Genomic DNA, 13280 nt, shown 5'->3' on the forward strand with positions numbered 1-13280 from the left:
GAAAGCAGTGAAAAGGCAGTGGCAATTAAGCAAATTAAAAATTTTTTTTTAATTTTTATTTGCTCTGGAAGGAGAGAGGCAGAACGTGAGAGGGGGAGGTGTGCAGAGAGAGAGAGAGAGAGAGACAGAATCCGAAGCAGGCTCCAGGCTGTCAGCACAGAGCCCGATAGGGGGCTTGAACTCAAGATCTGTGAGATCATGACCTGAGTGAAGTTGGTTCCCCAACCGACTGAGCCACCCAGGTGCCCTGGTGATTAAGCAAATTTAAAGTATCCTCCTTACCTTGCTCCAAAATGTAGCCCAGCCCTTTCTAGTTACACTTCTGCTTTCAGGTTTACTCTTCTCATTGGCATTACCCAGCACTGTAACAAGGTAACTTGTTAATTATTATTTTTATATGTTTCTGTTTATTTAGTAATCTCTACACCCAGCATGGTTGCTCGAACTCATGACCCCGAGATCAAGAGTCATGCACTCTTCCCACTGAGCCATCCGGGCACCCCCAGGTAACTTATAATTATTGATAACACTCCTTTTTATTCTCAGAAGTGGTAGATTTTGGAGGATAAATAATAGGGTGACCCTACATAGCTCAGACTCAAAGGCTGTGAGAGTTTCCCAAGGTCTAGAACCGCTTCTGGAACAGTGGCCATTCGTTTAAAAAGGAATTACTTTGGCACAGTAGGCACAGGACTACACGGAATATAAAAGGGATGAGGAGGTGTGGTCAGCGTTCCTAGTCTCATAGAGCTTACAATTTGGTAGGGAGGGAGAATCTAAAAACTAATAAAGACATAGACGATGACAAGGGCTGTGGTAAGAGCTCTATGCTGAAGGAGAGGGGACCTTATAGTGGTTGGCAAACAGGGCTAGAGGGTTACTGAATTTTTACCCGAAGTCTTGGGGAGGTATTTCAAGACTGAAGAAGAGCAATCCATGCACTGAAAACAGCATATGCAGTGACTTTGAGGCAATATAGGAATGATATGAGGCAAACGAGCCAAAAGCTGAAGAACAGGAAAGTGAGGCTGGGGAGCAGACCTGGTTTATAGTAGGGAAGTTTGGAATGCTGACTATATTGGTTTGCTAGGGCTGTCATAACAAGTTACCTCTGATGCAGTTGTTTAAAACAAGAGAAATTTATGGGGCATCTGGCTGGCTCAGTCGGTGGAGCATGCAACTCTTGATCTCAGGGTTGTGAGTTCAGCCCCACATTGGGTGTAGAGATTTACTTAAAAATAAAATCTTTAAAAAAGACAGAGAAATTTATTCTCTCACAGTTCTGGAGGTCAGAGGTGCAAAATCATGGTGTTAATAGGACCACACTTTCTCTAAAGGTTCTAGGGGAGAATCCTTCCTTGCTTCTTCCAGTCAGTCTCAGGTGCCTGCAGGCATTCCTTGGCTTGAGGCTGCATATTTCCAGTCTCTGCCTCCATCTTCACATGACCTTCTCCTCTTCTGTCTTATAAGAATACTTGTCATTGGATTGGGTGCCCAGCCAGATAATCCAGGTTTATCTCATGTCAGGATCCTTAATTGTAGCTACAAAGACCTGTTTTTACAAATGAGGCCATATATGGGAATTAGGGCTTGGACATACCTTTTCTGGGGCCACCGTTCAACCCATTATACTGACCTTGTGGGGAAAAGAGACTTGATTTTGTGCAAAATGAGTCATTAATAAACCTATTGCCTGACATATGAAGTAGGGTAAAAACTCCATGTAAACTGTGAATTTACTTAGTTAAAAATAGATGTATTTATGTGCCCAGATGTAAATAGGATTTTTTTCTGAGTGGAGGCATTATACTCTGAATTTTACTTTCTTCTTCTTACCTTTGATACTGTCAGATTATTATTTTTAAAATCCTTTTTAAAATTGGAAATGCCTGGGGCACCTGGGTGGCCCAGTCAGTTAAGCATCCGACTTCCGCTCGGATCATGATCTCGTGGTTCACAGTTTGTTTGAGCCCAGTGTCATTCTCAGTGCTGACAGCTCAGAGCCTGGAGCCTCCTTCGGATTCTGTGTCTCCTTCTCTCTCTCTCTGCAAACCCCCCTGCTCACACTCTTTCTCTCTTTCTCTCAAAAATAAACATTTTTTTAAAAATAATAAAAATAAAATAAAATTGGAAAAGCCCTAGAAAGCTCTTTGCAGTTTGAAAAAAAGCTTTTGTAGGAGTATGTGAAAAGTCTTACAGTGCATGAGGAGTGGGTTTTTGTTGTTGTTGTTGTTCCTATTGCTAGAAGTATCTGAAGGAAGGATTTTAAACTGTAAAAGTTTCGGTTAGAAACTTGAACTTTGAAAGTAGCTGGAATTGATTTAAAGTAAATTGTGGAAATGGTAACTGTAAGGAGATGGACGTGTTAAATAGCTTGACTGTAGTATTTATTTCACTGTGTATATATCTCAAATCATCATGTTGCACACCTTAAATGTGTACGCTATTTAATAAATTAATTTAGTTGTGGAGCCATAATTATTTACATTACATAAAAAGGTACGCACTTCCTGTTTATGAATATGAAGTGTAAAGAAGTGTCAGTAAGCTGTTTTCTACTTGGAAGGCCCAACGAGGGACATGGTCAAGAACAGACAATGAAAGAAGGTTATACAACAGTAGGCTTAGCCAGTGTCTTGACCAGGTCCTCAGACCAGCTGAGATGAGTAACTGTTGAAACTGTACTTTGCCTTCTTAAAGCAGTGGGGAAAAGGCTTAAGTCAAGACTAAATACCCTGCCTGTCACTAGACTCACAAGCATTTACATATTTACCCTAAGTCCTAGAATTTAGCTAGGTGCCATTCAGTAAATCAATCATTGTTTTCTTTACCAATGGGATCCTACAGGCTTGGGAGAGTTAATGTTCTCTCTAAATTGCCAGAGAATTCCCAAGGAGTATACCACTGGCAAAAGCTGACCATTGTTTAATGACTATTGTCCCTCTTTCATAGCAGAGTTTAATATACTGGGTTTTTTTTGCAGTAACTACTGCTTTCCATTTAATACATTTTATTGTGGGGTTTTTTTGTTTATTTATTTTTGAGACAGTGCAAGCCGGGGAGTGGCAGAGAGAAGGGGACAGAGGATCCTAAGGGGGCTCTGCGCTGACAGCAGCAAGCCCCATGTGGGGCTCGAACTCACGAACCAAATTCATGAACCGCGAGATCATGACCTGAGCCAAAGTTGATGCTTAACTGACTGAGCCACCCAGGTGGCCCTCCATTTAATACATTTTAAAAATGTCAGTCTATCCTCACCACAAAAAAATAATAATTATGTGACAGCATGGAGGTGTTAGTGAATGATACAGTAGTAATCATCTTGCAGTATACAAAGGTGTAGAGTCAACACTGTTGTGCATCTTAAACTCATACAATATAATATGTCAATTATATCTCAATAAAAATAAATAGTATATGTGCTGTCGAAGTGAGCACTAAAAATAAGTAAAATAAATAAAAGTTATGATCTATGATTTTTCCCCATAAGAGACAGACTTCAACTGGAAAATATTTTAGGAAAGTCGATAAAGTTATTTCCAGTTTAGATACAATCATTTCTTTATCTCACTTTTCAAAAGTAAACAGATTTTAAACTTTTCACTGAAATCACACTTCCATAAAGAAAATAGTAAGAAAAATTAAGAATCTTTTTTTAACTTGTTAAAATTTGTCTTGCTGAGCAAGTCTTTAAAATCAGTAATCTGTAAGTTATGTTTAAAATAGAGGCACAAAGAACTTATTTCTAATGTTTACTCTTGAGCCCTGTCTCTGGAGGAGATTGCTGATAGCTAACTTGTCATTTAGAATCTGAGCACTTAGGACTTGCTGTCATTCTCCACCTACCTGCCCTCTAAGGCAGTGGCTATCTTAGCTGGCTATCTCTCCTCTTTTTGACTTTGGAGCATCTATTCCAAGTGGTAGACAGGAGAAACACAACCCTCTCAATTTCAATGGCAGATTTTATGGAAAAGTTTGAAAGTATATGACACTGTTTCTGGGTTACTAGTTAAGTTTGAAATTCAAATTTCTAATTACCATCAATGACCAAAAACAGGTTAATTATCAGGTCTGTAATTAAAGAGTCGAATCATGAAAGACTAGTGTATCTTAATCAGATTAATGAACTAGTTTTTTTTTTTTTAAAAAGGGTATTTGTTGCAGCATTACTCTTTCTCTGTCTCTCTCTAATTTGAGAGAGAGAATGGGCATGAGCAAGGGAGAGGGGCAGAGAGAAAGAGAGAATCGTAAGTAGGCTCCACGCTCAGCAGGGAGTCTGGGGACCCTGACATAGGGCTTGATCCCATGACTCTGGGATCATGACCTGAGCCAGAATCAAGAGTTGGATGGTCAACTGACTGAGTCATTCAGGTGCTCCTGAACTAATTTTGTTTTTAACTGTCAACTTGGAGCACAAGAACTGATTGAAAATTAATTTGTACTTGGGTATGTGTGAATGTCTTGAAATCTGTGTGATGAAAAGTATTTTGAAGAAACAAACTGAGGATTAATGAAGCCACCTGATAGTGAATCTCTCTTGTGCTGGCAACTCACTCCCCAACAGATGGTGCTAGCTCCCCTCTAGTTAGAGCTGCTCTGGTCTACCCTTTCTTAAAATGTACCATGATGTCAAAGGTAAAGAGTAATGTGGTGATTTGCATAGAATGCATTGTAAACTTTTTTCTATTGCTCCTGAACTTTGGTTTATAAGACATTATTCCACACAATCTAGTTGAAAAATTTATGATCGTATCCTCTTTTGAAGTTGATTTCTTCCACAGCAGCTCTAGGAAATAATTTAAAAGGTCATTTATATGATAACAATGCTAACTTTTTTCAGAAAAAGTTAGCTTACTGAAGGTCTGTCACTTTACCCAACATATTCCCTAAAATGGCACTTGGATCTTGAAAATGTTAGAGGTAGTGGTTAATGTTTAGTGATGATCTACTGTATTTTAAAGATAGTTACCAGGAACTGGGGATGAAGTTATGCTTCCGAATTCTGAAAGTCTTGGCCCAATATTCCCCAAACTTAAGTCATTTTTGTATATCCTATGAGATTTTTGCCATGATGCACTTCTTTACCGTAATAGGCTTACTATTTTTTCTTTAAATTGGCTTACTTTTATTTTAAAAGAACACTCTATCACCAATATTAATTTTAAAAGTTTCACAGAGGGTAGTCATTACAAAATATCATTTAAAAACTTTTTTTAATGTTTATTTATTTTTGAGAGAGAGACAGAGAGTAAGTGGGGGAGGGGCAGAGAGAGAGGGAGACCCAGAATCTGAAGCAGGCTCCGGGCTCTAGGCTGTCAGCACAGAGCCTGACACAGGTCAGTTCACAGGAGATCATGACCTGAGCCGAAATGGGACGCTTAATCGACTGAGTGACCCAGGCACCCTACAAAATATCATTAAAAAAAAAAAAGTAAATTCTAGCCAATTACTTTTTTTTTTAATTTTTTTTTAACGTTTATTTATTTTTGAGACAGAGAGAGACAGAGCATGAACGGGGGAGGGTCAGAGAGAGGGAGACACAGAATCTGAAACAGGCTCCAGACTCTGAGCTGTCAGCACAGAGCCCGACGCAGGGCTCGAACTCACGGACGGCGAGATCATGACCTGACCTGAAGTCGGCCGCTTAACCGACTCAGCCACCCAGGCACCCCGAATTACTTTTATCTACAAAGGTTCCAAGACCGAGGCCTTCTCTCCCTTAAAAAGGGAAATTAATCATTCAATAGAGAGATGTTAAAGCCACACTAGTACCAAACTAAAACTCTCCCCTAATGTAGAGTATTAAAAGGGGACCAATTCTCACCCTATGCAAGTCAATATTTAAAGCTGCATCAGTGTAACACATAAAACCATCTGTAGTAGTACCACCAATGGTAAGTTGTCCTACATTTGGGGAGACATTCTAGCTAGAGAGAGATGCACATGTAAACAGAGCATTATAATACAGTTTCATTAGTGGTACACAAAGATTTCAGGGTACTATGTAGAACAAGATGGAAACATTAGCTCTCTGTGGAGAAGGGAGGCTGCAAGTTATGGTAGAGAAAATTGATGTTTGAGCTATTTATTGAAGGGTGAGTATAAAGTCACTGAGGAGCAGAAAAAACAGGACATTTCAGAGACAGTGAACTACCTGGTGGTAGGGGTAGTGTGGTGTGCTCAACTGAGGGGGCGGGGCAGGAGGGGGGAGGAAGAATGCTAAAGAAGTTGGAATGGAGATTAGGAGCCGAATTTTGAGAGGTTCTGTGTGTGTGTGTGTGTGTGTGTGTGTGTGTGTGTAGCTTTGTCTTAATTCTTTTGGTAATGGGACTCCATCAAACGTTTTTAAACAGGGGATTAAGAAAATCAGATCTGTGTTTTATAAGGATAATTCTGACAGAGATGCATAGGATGAATTGCAGGGAGTAGTGAAACAGAGCCTGGTGCAAGCAGATCAGTTGAAAGTCTCTTGCATGGAATGTATTTTCTCTTGAAAACAGTATTTCTTAAATCAGAAAAAGACAAATACTGATTCCACTTAGATGTGGAATCTAAAAAAGAAATTGAGCTCATAGATACAGAGAACAGACTGGTGGTTTCCAGAGGCAGGGGATGGTGATTAGGCAAAATGGGTGAAGAGGGTCAAACGGTACAAACCTCCAGTTACAAGAAAATGTACTGCATGGTGACTATAATTAACAATACTGTATTATATATTGAAGGTTGCTAAGAGAGTAGATCTTAAAAGTTCCCATAACAAGAAAACAAAAATTTGTAACGACGTGTGGTGATGGATATTAACTGTACTTATTGTGGCGATCATTTCATCATAGATACACATATCAAATCATTATGTTATACACCTAAAACTAATACAATGTTGTATGTCAGTTATATCTCAATTAAAAAATACATACACCCTGTGTAACCAACACTCTAATCTAAATGTAGAACAGTTTCATCACCCCCAGAAATTTCCCTTATTCTGCCTTCCAGTAACCCTTCTCCCCAAACTTGATCACCACTTTTATTTCTATCGACATGTAAGCAGAACTCTGTTCTAGCTTCAGTGCCATGGAAGGGCTTCAAGCCACTGTAGAACTTGGCTTCAGGTGTTGTAGGGGAACCACAAGAGGTGGTTGTGGAACTGGGGCTGGATAACGGGAATCTGGACCTTACCCTCTGTGGTCTCCAGCTGGAGTCAGTGGTGTGTGCATCTGTCATTGGCTTTTTGGTGGGTCTCATATTTGTTTAGACTTCTCCAGTTGTCTAGAAACTGACTTTATGTGAAATGGAGAATGCAGCTTTCACAAACATTGGCTGAAAATTTCACAAACACCAGCTGAAGTAATTCAAGGTAGTGTCAACCCCTTGACGAGCTTGGCTCTGTTCAAAAGGGGAATGTTGGGGTTGAGTCATCTTTGACACTAGCCTAAAGAAGGAGTCATCAAAAATTCAGAGTCAGGTGGACACCTATGGAAAGCTGAAGAGAACAAACTTTAACCTGAAGGAGGAACTAATTCCCCTGATAAAAGAACTTAATGAAGAAAGATCTAGACACTCAAGGCCAGAAGAAATGATGGCTGAAGTTATAAGAATGATCTGGTCCCTGAGCTAGCAGTCACCATATCTCAATAAGCTTTGCAACAGACCCCTCATTATCCCTGCAAAGGGTGGGCTTGGTCTGAAAGCAGGGCTGATTTTTCCCTCTGCTCAGGCCTCCTGTGCTGCCAGGCCACATTCACCCAGCTGTGCTCCGATACGAGGTTCATTACTACCCCCCATCCAAGGACATAGTTCCTGTGGAAACCTCCTTTTTCTTCCCATTTCCTGGGAAGCACTTATAGAGAGCCCTCTTCTTGGGCTGGAGTTTCTCCTGCACCTCTGAATCCTAAAAACAGAAGCTCTTTTGAAGTGAATCCAAATTTCAGATGAACCAACTATGGGAACCAACATCATGAAACTAGAGACTTTCAAAATGATGTCTCTTCAAAAAGAATTTTAATCTCATTCATCAGTATTTTATTTATTTGATCTGATTTTATCTATTTGAGAGACAGAATGAGCATGAATGAGATGGGAGAGGGGAAGAGGGGGAGAGAGAGAGAGAGAGAGAGAGAGAGAGAAAGAATCTTAAGCAGCCTCCATGCTCAGCGTGGGGTGAGGGAGGTGGGGATAGAGGTGCCTATACAGAACCTGATCCCATGACCCGGGATTTTGACCTGAATCACCCAGGTGTCCCGTCATTCATCAGCATTCTATGTATATATGTGTGTAGGTATGTATGTATTATTTTAGAGAGAGAGAGAGCAGGGGAGAGAGAGAGAGAGAAAATCCCAAGCAGTCTTCACACCCAGTGCAGAGCCTGACCCGGGGCTTGATCCCACAATCCTGGGATCATGATCTGAGCTGAAATCAAGAACCGGCTGCTCAACCAACTGAGTCACCCAGACGCCCCCAGCAGCATTTTAAATGCTACTTCAAGGAGGTGCCTGGATGGCTCACTGGGTTGAGCATCAGATTGGATTTTGGCTTAGGTCATGATCCCAGAGTCATGGGATCAAGCCCCACATTGGGCTCTGTGCTGAGCATGGAGCCTGCTTGGGATTTTCTCTCTCTCTCTCTCTCTCTCTCTCTCCTTCTCCTCTGCTCAGACTCTCTGTATTTCTCTCTCTAAAATAGAATAAATAAAAATAAATTTTAAAAACTGCTACTTAAAGGACTATACTTGTGCTCAAAATGACATCCAATAGAACTTTAGTTCTCAGAACACTGTTTTATAAATATTTTTATATAGTTTTATAAAGTTAGTTTTACTTTCTTTTTCTCTACACATAGTATCAATGTTGTGTTTTACTTAACTATATATGCCGTTTATCAATAGTGTACAATAGTGTATAATTGCAAGTGGATTCTAGGGTTTTTCACAGGGTCCCAGACAAGATTGATCCCTAGCTGTGTCTAGTGATTCAATAACACACATTTTATTGACTTTTCCTTTTTGCCTGTATCACTCCCCTGTTTTCTGGAATTATGTTCCAAATAAGTCACCTGCACTTATGAGTCCCTGGCTCTGCTTCAGGGGAATCTAAGCAAAGACATTGGAATGTACCTCCAGCCATACTACATATAAGTAGACTCTCTTGCCTTCCATCACTAAGGTTGTAGTTAATGTGGACATTGCCATCAATAAATGAAACTTAGTGACATCTCTCTGAACGTCAGTCCTTGTCAGAGAGAGAGCATGCAATGACAATGTAATCTCCAGACGGTGCATGCCTCTGGTCCATGAATTCTCTAAACCTCTCTCGTGCTGTGCCTTCTCACGTTCCTGAATATATCAGTCACATTAAATCAATGAGATTGAGCTGCTCCTTGCTTATTCCATTGTTTTTCTGTATCATCCAGAAAAGTATTGGAATCTTTGGTCATAGGTGTCTTTCAATAGTGGTGCAGTCTCAGTAAGTGTCTGACAGCAAGCTAGTAATTTGTTTTCAGTAGAAAAATGGTGAGCAGTTGCATTGGGTAATTTTAGGAGCTGAGAGCCTGGAGAAGTTCTGCACTGAAGCCAATCCTGTATGTGTCAGAGACCGCCTCATTAGAGCTAGTCGCACACCCTGTCAATCTCGGAGTGGATGATAAACATCAAGAGAGAGCATTGTCCAATGCAGAACACTGGGCATGAACACAGTCTTTTTATTTATTTATTTATTTATTTATTTATTTATTTATTTATTTATTTATTTTTAATCACCTGCAGCCTCTCAGGCCAACATATGCCCTTGAACTGAGAGTTTCAGAACTAGAACAGGAGTCAGTTAGCGGTATCTTTAGGATTCATGGTCACAGGCCCTTAGACTGGCAACAGGGTCGAGCTGGTAGAAACATTCTTCAAAAGTCTAGTGATTCTTGGCTCTCTGTTCTTATTTAAGAGAAAAACACCAAAAAACGGATTGGAAGCTTGGCCAGGGTGTGTTAATTGGTGGCTTCACTATACTAATACTTAGGTCTTATTTTGTAGATGCCCAAATATTGGCAACTGCAGGTTTTTTTCCTCCTGGGCTAGGTTTTTGTTTATTTGTTTAGTTGTTGTTGTTCTATTTTTCAGGAGAGAGAGACTCCTTTTATCCTCCTGTAGGAGGTGCAAGCCTGGCTATTATTATTCTAGGAGCTGAGTAGGGGCAGGGCACTAGGGTTCTCACAACTCAATACATGGAATTGAACTTAACCTTCCTTTTTTACCATTTGTCTTACTTCCCTGAAATATCCCTGAGGCTAGAGCTCTGTTTTAACTTTTACAGTGAGAATACCTGTCTTCTTCTGTTGGGATGGGAAAGGCACCCAACACCCACCCACCTAGGTTCCTGGCTATGCAATGTTAGAGCTGGCATTTGGAGATCTAGCTGCTCCTTATATGGGCTTATAACTAATCTTGTCACTTCAAAATGGCAGGTACCTCATTATCCCTCCAAAGGGTGGGCTCGGTCTGAAAGCAGACACAATTAGATACTCTTTTAGGTGGGGTTCCCTAGAAGCAAAGCCTGATATTGGGATTCTTGAGCAAGTGATTTATCAAGGGCTGGGAGTGAGGGATGCAGGATAAGGCCAGAGAAGCTAAGCAAAGGTGTGGTTTCAGAAGATATCTAGCCTTGGCCTGATCTGCTGGGGAGCTCTAGAGTGTGTATTGCCCTGCTATAAGGCAGGGGCTTTTATGCCCGAGCATCAGTCAGTCATGCAAGTAGTTCAAGATCCCCGGCATCTCTAGGGAGGGTGGCTCCCCTAAGCTGTGGACGATCAGTTTGCTACAGCGGGGTACAGATGTAAATCCTTAGTAGTCAACACTGCAGCAGCTAGGATGGGTGCACTGTCTTGCTGAAGGGAATCAGGGCAGGAGACCAATAGCTATTACTACAGGTACAGAAGTAAAGAAGAGGAAATAGTCATTTAAAATTTTTTAAAGTTGGGGTGCCTGGCTGACTCAGTTGTTAAGAGTATGGGACTCTTGATCTCAGGGTAGTGAGTTTAATCCCCATGTTGGGCATAGAGATTACTTAATAAAACTTAAAATGTTTTAAAGTTAATAAATATTGTAAATACCAGAAAATCCAGAAGAAAAATATTACAGGTGCCTGGAACCTCTCTATGGTACTATTTATCCTTTCTTGCTTTACTCCATAGACAACTTTGATCCCTCTCTCTCTCACACACACACACACTTTTTAAGTTATCTGTATGCCCAACGTGGGGCTTGAACTCACAACCCCAAGATCAATAGTCACATGCTCTACTGACTGAATCACCCAGGCACCCCTGATCTCTTCTTCATATGACAATGGTTTGTAATATTTTCTATAAGGAGCATAAATTTAGTTTAGCATGATTGGTTGAAATTTGTTTTTTATTATTGATAATCTGGAAAAGTTTTTTTTTTTAATGTTTGTTTTTGAGAGAGAGAGAGAGAGACAGAGAGACCGAGAGAGAGACAGAGTGTGAATGCGGGAGGGGCAGAGAGAGAGGGAAACACAGAATCCAAAGCAAGCTCCAGGCTCTGAGCTGTCAGCACAGAGCCTGACATGGGGCTCAAACTCACAACCGCAAGATCTGACCTGACCCAAAGTCTGATGCTTAACTGACTGAGCTGCCCAGGCACCCCTGGAAAAAGTTTTTTTTAGCTTCATATTTCATGACTAGTAATGACTCTGATGTCATGCATATTTTTAGAATTATTGTCAAATATAGTAAAGCCTCATATGAGCTGTCAAATTTCAAGACATTTCAAGTTTTCTTGGGCAGTGATAAACCTTATTTTTTTTTTAATAGGCCGCATTCATCAATCAATTTGTCTGCCATATCCTATCTCAGATGAATATAATGAGCTTTATGTTATCCTTATTGATGCCAGTAATTTGCATTAAATCAAGAATCATTTAAATCTTCTTCCAATGACTGACGTGTCATCAGCCTTTGTCAAGAGCAGCTGCATCAGGTATGCTGAGACAATATCTAGTACTTTGCAATGCCTGTATAATGTATGACTTCATAGACAGATATACTCATTGTGTATAGTCCTCCTAAGTTTGTACGCTGCAAACAATAATTCTGATAAATTCTATTATGTACAATCTCCTTCAAAAGAGGGGGGAGAAACTATGATACATTTATAATTGTATACATTGCATTGTTGAGTATATCACGAAAGGATAGTACTTCCTGTTTGACTAGGAAGATGAAAATATATTCTTGCCTTCCTAACAATTTTACATATCTAGTGTTTGGAAGAATTTCCAATAACTGGCTTTTACCTCCATTTATTTCAAACCTTGTTTCTTCTCCTCTACCACATACTTATGGTGCCATCCATTGGAGGATAAGGTCACATTGCAATATGACCTTTGGTTCTGCACCTCCAATGTAACAGGATGCCTGGTGAGTTGGCATAGCAGACAGTAGGAATATTACTGGAAGCCATTTCTATACTTGGACAACCAGCAGTACTTTCCTCTACACAGAGGTGACTACAATACACATAATTATAGTCCAGTAACTGAAACCAAACGTACACCCAGTTCAATTTCCCATTACATGGATCCCAAAATGTTTATGGCCATTCCAATGTGACATGACCAAGGGAAAGTCTTTCAGAAGGAAAGTCAGAACAGAAAGAGATCGTAAGTCTTAGGTGACTGTGATTGAAATATCTTCTTCAAATTTACTCCAACATATTACCATGTGAAACCATTTCTAAGCCCTTTTCAGCCCTTGAAGATTAAACTCCATTGAGCTTCATGGTTCATCTGCCCCTGGGTAGAACATGTGGAATAATATTTATCCAGGAACATTTAGTTTATTTATGCTGTTGTAACAATAGCGGTAGGAAAAAAACAGCCACTATGTTCCAAATGTTCTTGAGATTCAGGAACACTCTTTTATTCATAAATCCAACCCTTCTCTTTGATCTTAATCACTGGTTTTTGAATAAATTCTTCCCAAATTTCACTTCTGTTTCTTCCTCTTTCTTGTCACAGGAATTTTGAACTGTGAAGTCTCATTCTTCTTGTTAGACCTGTGTTTCCAAGAATCTTGCTGACCAAGACTCATCCTTACCAAATGAGTCATGTTCATCTAATTCTGCTAATTCAGTGCAATTTATTTCTAACATATTAATACACAAAGTATTTTTTTTTTTTTAATTTTTTTTTTTCAACGTTTTTTATTTATTTTTGGGACAGAGAGAGACAGAGCATGAACAGGGGAGGGGCAGAGAGAGAGGGAGACACAGA

The sequence above is a fragment of the Panthera tigris genome, chromosome B2 (genome assembly GCF_018350195.1).
Source record: "Panthera tigris isolate Pti1 chromosome B2, P.tigris_Pti1_mat1.1, whole genome shotgun sequence".
NCBI classification, from domain to species: domain Eukaryota; kingdom Metazoa; phylum Chordata; class Mammalia; order Carnivora; family Felidae; genus Panthera; species Panthera tigris.